The following is a 12,941-nucleotide window of genomic DNA, read 5'->3' as shown; positions in this document are numbered from 1 at the left end:
CCCCTCCCCTGTCCCCAAGTATGTATGACTTGTGTGGAGACTGTGGGTTCCAGGTTTTTTGTGTGTTTTCAGCCTGACGATGGGCCAGTCCCGAAAATTTGGTGCATCGTGGAATGTTTTTCTTGTTTTGTTTCGCAGTGAAGAGATCGTTCTCGGGCTTGGGGTTGGAGAAGTGAATCATAGTGTATGTTTCAGTGGTTGCGTTGGAGTTTAGGGAAAATTAGAAAGTCCTGCATTATTCTTATTAGCCGATGCTGTATCCCAAGCAAGTATTTGTGGCGTTGGTTCCTTTTTGTGTCATTTTCACAATACATTTTTTTATTTTTTTATTTTTTTACTATTTTTACTATTATTCACAAACCCAACTCGTAAAATAAATAATTATGTGGACAAAAACAAACAGCTACTGAGCATAGCAGGGGCTGCACTGGGCAGCAGTGATGGTGAGGTACCAGGGGCTCCACCGACCAAAGCCAAGGTCTCGGCTTCAATGCCACAAGCACAAGCACGCACATGATTCACCATAGCAACGGTAGTCCTTATCCCGCCTCGTTACCATGGTTACTACATGTAGTTTTGTTGTAGGTGTTGTGCGAATCTCCCGGGGCAATGAATAATTGAATGCATGCCCCCCCCCCGGCCCCCCAAAGGCCAGAATGAAGGCGCCTAACCGGCTCTGTCCGTAACGACCTTCGATCGGATCGGCCCACCGCGGTACCGGTACTGGCGCAGTGGCGGCAGCCCCACCATTTCCAACGACCCCAATGCCGGCTTGGTCATTACGTAAACATGGTAAACCATCATAGCAATCCTGTTCCCCCTGTCATTACGTATAGTACGCGTCTGCACTGCACCAGCTGCGTCCGTTGTTTGTGTGTGTGTGTGTTTGGTGAAGACGCAGTTGTTACCGTTCATGTGCGAAGAAGAGGTACAGGACCATTGTGTTTGATAGCAGTTTTGTACACTGTAGTCTCCTGGGCAGTATACCCTTGTCCCAGAACCAGAGAAAGTAGACCTGTTCAGTATCATCGACTCGAGAAATCATTATTGTCTCTTCGTGTGTCTGTCGGTGCCTTCGAGGTTTGGACGACAACGTAACATTGTTGCGTTGTTTTCTCTCGAGTCAGAGTGATGTGTTGATGATAAGCCACTATTAAACTTAGTGCGACTTGTGCTGGAAAACCGAAGCTGCACTGTATCTGCAGCTATCCAGTATTTACGGTAAGGTACAGTGCATGAATACATTCTGTAAAAATAAGAGCCAGGATAGACCTTGAACGTTGAAACCTTCAAGTTCAAGCAGTGCAGTCAGTTAGCGCCAGGCTGGCAAGATGGGTTGAAGTTATCCTACATGTCGAGAATTGCATTTCGGATTTAGAATTGCAAGATCTGAATAAAATCCGTGGTAGTGATGCGTTCTACTTCAAAGTAGTACTAGTACTAGTAGTGTAAGTGGAATGTATTCTAATGTACTACACTATACTAGTCTGTAGTACTACACTAGTCTACACTGTACTACTACTACTAGTCTACACTGTACTAGTCTACACTGTACTACTACTACTAGTCTACACTGTACTACTACTACTACTACTAGTCTACACTGTACTAGTCTGTAGTCTGTAGTACTATGACATTAGTACAGCGATAAGGAAATGACTGTGCTGTACAAGGGTCAGCGACTCAGCGCCGTTCTATTGTATTGACGTTATGCTCGGTGAGAAGAGTGTTCTATTGCACCTGCTCAGGACTTTCCTGACCCTCAAGTTCAACACTGTCCTCAAACTGAGTGTCCTGTGTGGTCATGCATATCCATCTTTGTGATGTTTGCCAGAACCTAATACCTCTTGTCATGCAGGTACATGTAGAGTTTATATAGATAGTTTGTCCTGAATGCAGCAAATGATATTTTCCATCTTTGACCTCTTTGGTTGTGGGTCTGATCTACTCACCTCCGTCCGCTTTAAGAGCTGCATCTGCGCCTTGGTCCTCGAGGGTGGTGGCGTTCCTACGGGTGCGGAAAACTCAGTCTGAGTATCGCGAGAACCGCGAATACCTTTACTGTGATCTAGTGGAACTATGATGTGCATATGTGAACAGCAGGGCTGTAGGGAACAGACTGTGTTGTGAATATCACGTCTGTAGCTGTGGAGAACCGGATATGATGAATGAAATGGTGGTAGTATGGGGTACATGTGATGCAGTTATTTCACCATGTGTGTTGGGGGGGGGGGGGGGGATTGTTTGCCGTTAACATGTTACACATACCTGTTGTGTGTGACATGTGTGAAAGTGGACTTCTGATGTACTGTCATTCATACTTGAATTCTCATTGAACCCATTACTCAATGATCAGAAGACAAAAGTAATATTCTGGTGGTGGTGGGTTTGTGCGTTTTATATAACTTTGTGTTTAGAACAATGCCGTTTGACTTCTGGGATGATGTTGTCCTGCCAGCATGGCATGACATAGCTCAATGCCAGATTACTGATGAAGCATTTAAGAAGGCTCTCATGGCAATTGAGGAGCATCATCCACGTATCAGCAGAGATCCCGTGCTGAGGACATATCTGATGGCGAGTAAGGAGTATTTCTCCCTCAGAAGGAGTTCAGAACAGAACAGGTTAGTCTGCTATGTTGGTTGGGTGATTACCTTCAAGAGAGGACCATCGGGTGTCCAGAACTTCATTCAAGACATCCAGTCTTCATCTTTCCCGTCCAATGTTGCTGTTGGTGGACTGCTGGAGAGGATTTGGAAAACTCGTAAGAATGATCATCCTGATGAAGATGTCAAGGATCCTTGTGAGTAAATGATTGCTATAAAGTTATTTCTAACACTTGCATCCAGTTAAACTAAGCAGGGAAGTAGTTCAATGATTTCATGGTATTTTGTATGTAAAGTTCATACTTCATACACGTGTAATTGCACCACTACACTTGTTAGCTGCTCTGGCAACCCAATACTTTCCCTAAGCACTCTCAGAAGACTATCTTGTAGTCTCATGAGTATTACTATGAGAAGAAGTATTGGAAGACAGGAACCACTGGAGCATGCACTGTCCTATAGTTGATGGAAAATCTGAATAATCATTACCGACAAAGAAGTGGGAAATATGAAATCGTGAGCACAATAGTGCATTTGTATTGTGACCTGTATGCTGCATAAGTATCATAGCATAAGTATACCTGTTGCATACTTGAATACACCTTGTAAATGAATATAGCACTTGCAATACTGTACATTGAAGAAATCTTTACCTACATGTTATGTGTGATATTATGCTGGTGCATGTTACAACATTATACAAGATCATGCATTCTATTCTGTAGAGTAGAACTACAGTATATTCATAAAAAGATGGACTTCTAGCCTTTGGCCAAACCTTTTAGAATATTTTTCTATGGAATCCTCTTCTAATTATGTTCCTAAAGACTATTTGCCCAAAAAGCAAGCCATAACAAGAATAGGATTTCGGCCAGGTTTTGCCCTAAAAGCATTGATCAGGGAGATCCATCAAAATCCAGGCCGTTTGACCCCGCCTGCAACAGTGCATCGTGCGGTTCGAAACCCCAGTTCACGTACCCTTTTTGGACCCGGTTTCAAATTTTGCAGCACTGCGCTGTCTACGATAATATCACGAAACTCGCCTAATACGGCAGCTCGCCAGAGCCAGGGATCATTTTTTTGTGAATGGACTGTAGAACCAGCATACCATCAATGGGAATGAAAATGTAGTTGAGCCGATGTAGGATAATTACAACTCCTGCATTTTACCATCGTGTCACGGGTTTTAGTCAATACATGTATGTACAAAAGTACTGAAATGAACATGATTGCACTCACTATAGTGTAATTGTGCTATGTAAGTTTAATAACGAGACGTGTAGATCTTTACTTGATCAACTGATGCCAAGTATTGTTTGGTGCAAAGATCCATCAATCTTTGTTACGCTACATGGACTTTAGACTAAAACTAAGCATGTATGTCACATATGCTGTATACAGTCAAATTATCAACCAATGCATTTGCAATACTCAAGGCTACCCGAAAGCAGTAAATTATTATTTGAAGTAAAGAAAAAAGGACCAGGAAACTACAGATTCCGCTATAATGTCCACTAACACCACCGGTTACACCAGTTACAGTTCCCCTCCTCATGTTGTTTCTATAACTTAGAACATTCCTAGTTGGAAGGCCGTTGGAGTGCCCATCCAACTTGATGTGCTAGAGCTGTTGGCCAGTTAGTTGTAGAACGCCAGTACCGTCGATCAGTGTCGTACAATGTTATCGCATGCCTGAGCTGATTGTTTCGTAGCGGGCGGTGTTAGTGGACATTATAACGTAACTTGTAGTTTTTTGGTCCTTTTATCTTTACTATAAATTTATCCTTGGCTCTCCACCCAAGTCCATTATTATTTGAGTGCACATTTTGCCTGAGTTCAAATGTAGTCTAAAAATATACTTCCTCCGCACCACCGAAATGTGCACATATTTTTTAAGAGCCTGTGGGCAATCATTCCTTGACATTGGCAAAAGAGTACGTCAAAAATCAGATCCAAGTATCTAGAAAGGGAAAAGACATCTTTCTTAGTCGACGTTTGATGATGACTCAAGCGACTGGGGACTCAAAGCCTCTCCAATATACAGTAATCAGCATCGAGTGACACAGATAAACGCAAAAGAAAATGAGTCATGCGATGTGTGAAAGTTTCAACTTCCGTGCTTCTGGGCTTTGCATGCAAAACCAGTTTGCGCAGCTATTACACGCATGCCCGACATGTGGGCTCGTGCATGGAAAACCTGTACGCATTGCTGCGATCGCGAGGTCCTGTACGCACTAGCTGCTATCCGCGGAAGCGGGCGCTGTACTAGCCTGCAACACGCAGTTTCAAATTGGAGTGCTTTTTGTTTCAAGCTGCTCCACTGTAAGTTCTCAATCTCCTGCCAAAGTCTGAACAAGTGAAATACCTGTAGCTCACATTATGTCATTGTTCCGTCTGGACCAGTACAGCTGAAAGGCTACAAATGAACCTTGACTACTGGTCGGAGTGCAGAGCTTGCACAACGTGCAGAGCTTGAGTACCATGCAACTCTGAGTTGAGATCTATTTTTGTTCCAATGGATTTCTGCTGAAAACTATGGAGAGGCTGGTTTGGGAAAAGTACTCTGCTCGTCCTTAGGCTGTGACGTGCTATTGTTTAGAATTTGATGTTGTGCCTGCAGCCAATTTGTGATTCCTCTTACGCCATACGAGAGTAGAAAAGCCTTCAGATTATTCTTGCTAGGTAGATCGTGTCTCTCAAGTATTATACTGATCCTGTCAGCAATGGCAATGTGGCCAGTTTAAGGTAACATGACAAACTTATACTATGGAAAAGATATGCGCATATTGCGGTGGGGTGGCGGAAGTATGAAGATGACATTCAGACAAAGACAAAAAATCCGGCAACAAGTACGGAAAAGTGTGTACATTGGTGGGCCCGAAGACGGTGCAGCAGCATGTACAAAGGGGTGACAAAAACACAGCAAAAACGTGGCAGCAGGCCACAACAGAATGACACAAACACAGGAGCATGTACAACATACCTATTTGTATACAGCATATTATTTCCTAGCGTGCAGGTCAAATGCAGTCTTTGTTATGGTGATACAGTGTATGTACAGTCTGTGTGGATAAGGGTATACGTATAGCTCATGACATTCCATGCTCTGATCAATTGACACCAGTTGTTCAACACCAGCAACCATATAGCCCAACTCAAGCTCTTGTGCTCGGCTGTGCCTTGCTATGCTTGTGCCACACCACGTGCACACACACACGGTGACACTGCATGCACACACACACACACACACACACACACACACCATGTGCACACACACACCACATGCACCTTTTTTGCCCTTTTGAGTTTTGACGCCCATCACTGAGGCGATGATAGCGATGCTACAATAGAAGCCATAGCAACTTGTGCTGGGATTGCACCATTTAACAGCGTACAAGGCTGAAGAATTGACCGCCACTATTCTGAGCCTTGTCTACACCACACAGCTATTTGAAGAGGCCATTTCTGGCCAGTGAATCCCTACTTTTTCGCTTTCGTTTTTTCCAGCACACATCACACCACATATTCCACCATGTACTGGCTGTTGGGACTGACCACCCAGGATTTTTCATACCACGTGCACACACCTCAGAGCTCAGACATGCCCATCGGGGAAGCGATGATAGCGAACAGCTATGTAAGACATAGCAACTTTTGCTGGGATCACCATTCAACAGCTTGCAAGGCTGATGAATTGACCACCACTATTTTTAGCCTGGTATCCACCACACAGCTGTTTGAAGTGACTTTTCTGGCCAGTGAATCCCTATTTTTCATTTTTCCATTTTCCATGTTTTTTCTACACACACACCACACCACATACTCCGGCATACACTGGCTGTTGGTAACCACCCAGGAGGAAAAAAAGACAGGAAGAGTCCAAAAAAAGAGAAGAAAGACGTGTGCGACCATAATCGTCGGGAATTGAACCCGCAACCTCTCGATTGGAAATCGACTGCACATACCACTGCACCACACGTGCACACACACACACACACACACACACACACACACACACACACACACACACACACACATACACACACACACCAGACACACACCAGACGCACACACACACACACACACACACACACACACACACACACACACACACACACACACACACACACACACACACACCACCACCACCATCACCACCACCACCACCACCACCATGTACCACACACACACACACACACACACACACACACACACACACACACACACACACACACACACACACACACACACACACACACACACACACACACACACACACACACACACACACACACACACACACACACACACACACACACACACACACACACACACACACACACACACACACACACACACACCTCAGACCTCAGACCTACCCATCGCGGAAGCGATGATAGCGAACAGCTTTATTAGAAATAGCAACTTATGCTGGAATTACATCATTCAACAGCTTTCAAGGCTGATGAATTGACCGCCACTAATTTTAGCCTGGTATCCACCACACAGCTGATTGAAGTGGTGTATTCTTGCCAGTTAATCCCTATTTTTCATTTTTCCATTTTTTCATTTTTTTGGACACACACGCCACACCACATCCCCCGACATACACTGGCTGTTGGTAGCCACCCAGGATTATGAAAGAAGAGCTAGGAGAATGAGAAAGAGAAGAAAGACGTGTGCAACCATAATCGTCGGGAATTGAACCCGCAACCTCTGGATTGGAAATCGACTGCACAGTCCACTGTACAATATGGGACACAGGGACACACACAAATACACACGCACGCACACACATGCGTGTATACATAAAGTCTGATGCAAACGCCCACGTCACAGCAAACGCTCGCCCCAGCGGGTCCATACTATTCTTTTTCAGGTCAGTTTAGTTGTAGAACACTGGCATGAAGGTCGAATGCGTACAAGAACGACTGTAATGCCTACACAGTGCCTATGTCTTACCAGGATCCTGTGCAAAAGCGATTGTCATTATCTTGCTGCAAAGAAACACTTCGGTCGGGATTTCCTTTGCATCCGATAAATGAGTCGTCTTTGTTATTGTAGTTCGTTCTCCTGATGATGGGCCAGGCCCGAAAATTGGGCGTACAGTAATGTAAAATGAAATTTGAATTTGAATCGCAGTGAAGAGACCGTTTTTGGAGTTTGGAGTTGAGAAGCGAAGTTTCCTAAAAGTTCGTTCTCCATTATTTCGGTTTTCAAATCATGAAATTTCTGCAGTGCCATGAATGTGACAATGTTGAGCTTTCAGAACGAAACGGTGATTGTTCTGATGAAGCGTCATTCGACGACTTGACCGGTCGCAGTATTGCAGTTGCAAGTCGAACAGGGGAGATGTCACAAAAGCTACACCTACAAAGTCGCTACCAACTTGTTGAAAACTCTAAAGTGCTCGAGAAAAACCCTTGCCTTTGCGTGTTGCGTGATTTGGAAATGATGGCTTGAAACACCGTCAGAAGTATATTTGGTTCCTGCAATACTCTGCTCTTTGCTACCTTGTTATTCGGAAGAAAAACCCATTTGGATTCGCGAAATACAACAAAGAACATCATAAAATCAATACGAGCTAGCTCGTAGCTCGTGCCCAAAGAGACTTTGAAACCAGGCAAGTGGACATTGTTTACCGTAGGAAAGCGCTCTTCGCGCCACGGTGTGAGATGCACTTTCGTACAGTGGGAGTGACAGTGCATGGGGTCAGTGCGTACAGGCCAGCAGATCTTGCACAATGCGGTGGGCATTTGCAGCGGACTTTACGGTACACAAACACACACACACACACACACATACACACGACAAAACACACACACACACTATTGGACCAGACATAGTGGTTACAACAATGTGTCCTGTTTTTCTTGTGTATTAATCGCTGTCTGTAGATTTCTTCACAAGGGTTGTCAAGAGCAACCTACCACAGATCATTGCCAAACTAGCGACCGTACCAGATATAGTGCTCACTGAAGTATTTGGAGATAGCGACCTGGATGAAGAGTGTATCAGCACTTATCGAACGGCATGTGAGGTGGCCGGTCATGTACGTGATCTTCCACTTTGCTGTCAAGCATTAATTGGGGGGTGTTTACTGTACCCAACGTCCAGCTTTCTGTTTCTCTTTCATTCCTTGCACCGTCCTGAGCTCACTCAACGACTGGATAAAGATTTCTGGATCAAGATCGACCATGAGGCAGGATGTGATGGGAGTAGTCTTGTCCAACTGTTGAATTTGGCTATTGATTTACAGAGCGATAGTAAGTGACAATTTGAAGACTGCGATGCAAGTTAAAGAATGTCCATGATGGTGAATCTTAGTCAATGGATGATGCTGGTCTTTGTCTTAGTGTGCATACCAGCTGAAGGTTATATGAAAATACAGTTGTCTTATACTAGCAGAAATGTTCTAAATGATATTTGCTGTTTTCCAATTTGTTTGGTATACGTTATGTTCTAGCCTTGGTTTCCATTGTGAGGAAAATGAGAAATTTTATTGAAATCGTCCATACCTAATCATAATGGCACTTTCTCCCGGTGACTTGACTTGACACTTGACTGACTCACAACCGCCATCCAGATCACACAAGAAGTCCATTGAACTTTCGAAGTCGGCGGAAAAGCGCTAGCTTCAGTGTTGGGAGCAACTCATGTTCTGATGAAATGATCGCCAAAGTCGCAAACTCTATTTCATAGCATAGTAAAGTAGCCTAAAACCTGCCTGTCATGTTTGTGGAAATCACCAGCATATTGTTTAGTATTGTCAAAATGCCAATTTTCTGAACTTAATGTACCGGCAATCCAAGCAATACTCGTAGAGAATTCTATTGTGATTCTTCTGATCTCACCTTCATATACAGCAGGTACCGCAATGTCAATGATGAATGATGAAGGTGTGATTGCAGTGAGAGAAGGACCAGGAGATGCAGTTGAAGGTCAGTACTGTCCTTGTAGTGGTCCTCCATTAATGCACGGCCCTATTTTAGGGGAATGCATACTCAAAGTTTGTCAGCCCGAGCCTTACGCTCGCATTCCAGCGCAAGCTTTACAGTGTCCTGCGAATTAGGACTACCTTTCTCAGCGCGGCCGGCGAAACTAAGTGTCCACAGAGTTATCGAGGAACATCTCAGCCTGACAGTAAATCCTTCTGCGAATTAGAGCGCCGTGGAAATGAGTGCCGAAAAGGTCAGCGCAAAATACCCCAGAAAGACAGAAAAGCGTGTGGTTAAGTTAGCAAAACCTGATTTTGCCAGTGATCACTGTTATTTTAAAGGGGAAGTTAAGGCAAAAATTAAAATTTCACCAGTTGTAGTCTTCGGGGTGCTGAGTCGAATGGTCTTGGTCCGAGAAAGCTGAGACGCTCCCTTCCTACTTGAATCCCAATCGAACTCGCGCACTTCCACCGAAACTGGGTGACTGCGCCCTACGAGATGGGGATTTGTATGCAAAATGTCACTAAAAGCGCCATTTCGTTCTTATAAAAGCACGGATGACCGCGATTGGCCCATATGTTGTAGTCTTTTGGACGCTGAGTCGACTGGTTTTGGTCCGAAAAGGCTGCGATGCAGCGTTCCTCCTTTTTTCCCAATCGAACATGGTTGAACAAGTGGTCACGTGCTCCTGGGTGCCCAAATCACCTGGTCACCACGCCAGCAGGCGACAACTTTCACACCAAGGTTCAACTCGAGTGACAGGACTGCACCCAAAAAAAGGTCAAACAGGCTAGTAAGTTGTACCCTGCAGGCACGGTGACCAGGTGACTGGCGTACGCAGGAGCACGTGACCGCTTGTTCAACCATGTTCGATTGGGAATAAAGGAGGAACGCTGCATCGCAGCCTTTTCGGACCAAAACCAGTCGACTCAGCGTCCAAAAGACTACAACATTTGGGCCAATCGCGGTCATCCGTGCTTTTATAAGAACGAAATGGCGCTTTTAGTGACATTTTGCATACAAATCCCCATCTCGTAGGGCGCAGTCACCCAGTTTCGGTGGAAGTGCGCGAGTTCGATTGGGATTCAAGTAGGAAGGGAGCGTCTCAGCTTCCTCGGACCACGACCATTCGACTCAGCACCCCGAAGACTACAACTGGTGAAATTTTTTATTTTTGCCTTAACTTCCCCTTTAAGTGTCACACTCAATGGCGTCGCACACTTTATGACCGGTGAGACAAAGGTCGTCCGAAGTGGTCTGCGCAATTCATCCGAAAATCAGTCATCATTTCGTAACATCATGCGCTCCTACATGCACTTGTGCAAACACTGTGCGCACAACTCCTGGAGTTGACTGGCAGTAGACCAGGGTATGCATATGCCATTATGCGCTATTTACTGGTACTGTTCTGTCTGTACCCACGGTTGTTGCCAGTATACTAGTACTAGTATACCGAGTACTAGCGGGTAGTTGTATTTAGTGCTGGGTGCTATGTGCTATGTAGTTACATTGACTGTTGCTGGAGTGTCCATGTAAACATGGTAGTCTAGATGTACATGTATGTCTTCAGCTCACACACACACTCACAGAGTCATAAAGACAGTATACTATGCAACGAACACCTAGCCTGCAGGATACCAGTTAATCAGCTATGGTAGATGTATGAGGTGTTGACATGTCATGTCGGCACGGTGACGGCTTTTCCATGGTAGCTGGAGCTGCGCAAGAAATGTCTACTTGGCTTACTTAGTTTTCTGTTGTGGTGAAACAATGTCAGTACGAAAGGTAGGACAGCCTCTGCATTGTAACTGGAGCTGCGGAAGAATTGTCTGCTTGATGTACTTAGTTTTCTGTACTGGTGAAACAATGGCAGTGTGAAAGGGAGGAATGCCCCTCATAATCAAATACAGTCAACTTTGCCAATAACGACACTTGGCTGAGCATCAGAAAAGTGTCCTTGTTCGCGAAGTGTCCTTATACCCGAAGTCCCATTTGAATGTATGTGAACCCGTATTTTGTCTAGTATGACATGCATATCAAAATGAAGCTCTTTTCCTGCTCTATGCATTGTGTACTTTATTTTCATATTACGATTGAAAGGAACTATAAAGTCAATATGCAAGGGAAATAGATTGAAAAATTAGCCTTTTGCAGCCATCTACAGGGACATGCACAATCATGTACATGTATGATGATTACTTTACAATCATGTACAACTACATGACATCACCCAAACTATTTTGAAGCAAAAAATAAAAGCCCCCCCCCCCCCCTTGGCTGCATCTTCTTGCATGTGTGCCTTTATCCGTCACCATGGGTTCTGGTATTACTGCATGACAGGTATTTGAAATAGCTGTCAAAAGCCCTGAAAGTCGTTATTCAAGCAGTGAATATGACCTCGGGGCACTAAAAGCATGTTGCTATCCGCAAAATGTCGTTATTCAGATAGTCGTTGTATCCGAAGAAAAATATAATACAGCTAGATGGGACTTTGCTCTGGGCATCGAAATTCTGTCGTTATTCGCGAATTGTCGTTATATCCGCAGTCGTTATTAGCCAAGTTGACTGTAATAGATAATGAGAAATGTTGCAGAGCATGTGATTTCAGCAGACTTTTCACATGATTGGCAGACACTGGTTTGAACAGTGCTAGGATAAGAAGTGCTATGGAAATGTTTTGCACTGACACTCAGTGCATTACCACAGGCACGTGGCGTGCAGATAATGTGGTGCAACTTCAAGAGATTCAATACCACCTTCTTCTCAGCTTTAATTTGCTCGAATGCACAGCGGTCCGTAACATTCCACTGAAATGCTTGTGCTCAAATGGTCGTGCTAAACTGTCCATGTTGAAATTCTGGTGCTGAAATGGGATTAATCCGGGTGTTGTAGGCTAGCTAGACCCATTTCATTCTGAACTTATCCTTCCCAGTTTCTTCAATAACTTCTTCCTCACATCTACATCAAATGTATTGTGCTTTGTTCTGGTGTATGTGTACATGTATATATTGTGCAGCTGATAATGGCCAGTACGCAGCAGCTCTAAGTGAACTGATCAAGGAAGGTATCCAGTTGATACCGTACGGGCGCCTGATAATGTGCGGGCCAGGCCGCACAGGCAAGAGCAGCTTTCTGCGATCCCTCCTGCGTCAAGCGTTCATGTCTCAAGTCGACAGCACAATCGGTGTGGAGCTGGAGAAGGTGATCTGCACCATCGAGAAACAAGGGTTAAAGTATGTCTGGAAGCAAGCTGAAGATTCTTACCAGCAGCAGTTGGCCCTGACGCACAGAGCTGTTGGTCAAGAGAAACGGAAGAAAGAGATCGTAGCAGCATTGAGACAACAAGGCGTCGCTATCCCCGAGAACACCAGGTCCACATCCTCAACGCCATCAACGC

The 12,941-nt window shown here is 44.6% G+C and overlaps 1 protein-coding gene across 1 annotated transcript in view; it reads left to right on the top strand.

Annotated features, from left to right (window-relative positions):
* Positions 1-12,941, top strand: part of LOC135818083 (uncharacterized) — a 149,739-nt gene that overhangs the window by 24,302 nt on the left and 112,496 nt on the right. The gene's annotated exons all lie outside the window — the stretch shown is intronic.

The sequence above is a fragment of the Sycon ciliatum genome, chromosome 5 (genome assembly GCF_964019385.1).
Source record: "Sycon ciliatum chromosome 5, ocSycCili1.1, whole genome shotgun sequence".
In the NCBI taxonomy this organism is placed as follows: Eukaryota; Metazoa; Porifera; class Calcarea; order Leucosolenida; family Sycettidae; genus Sycon; species Sycon ciliatum.
Note: the sequence above shows the minus strand (reverse complement) of the source record. Positions and strands in the feature narration are given on the sequence as shown.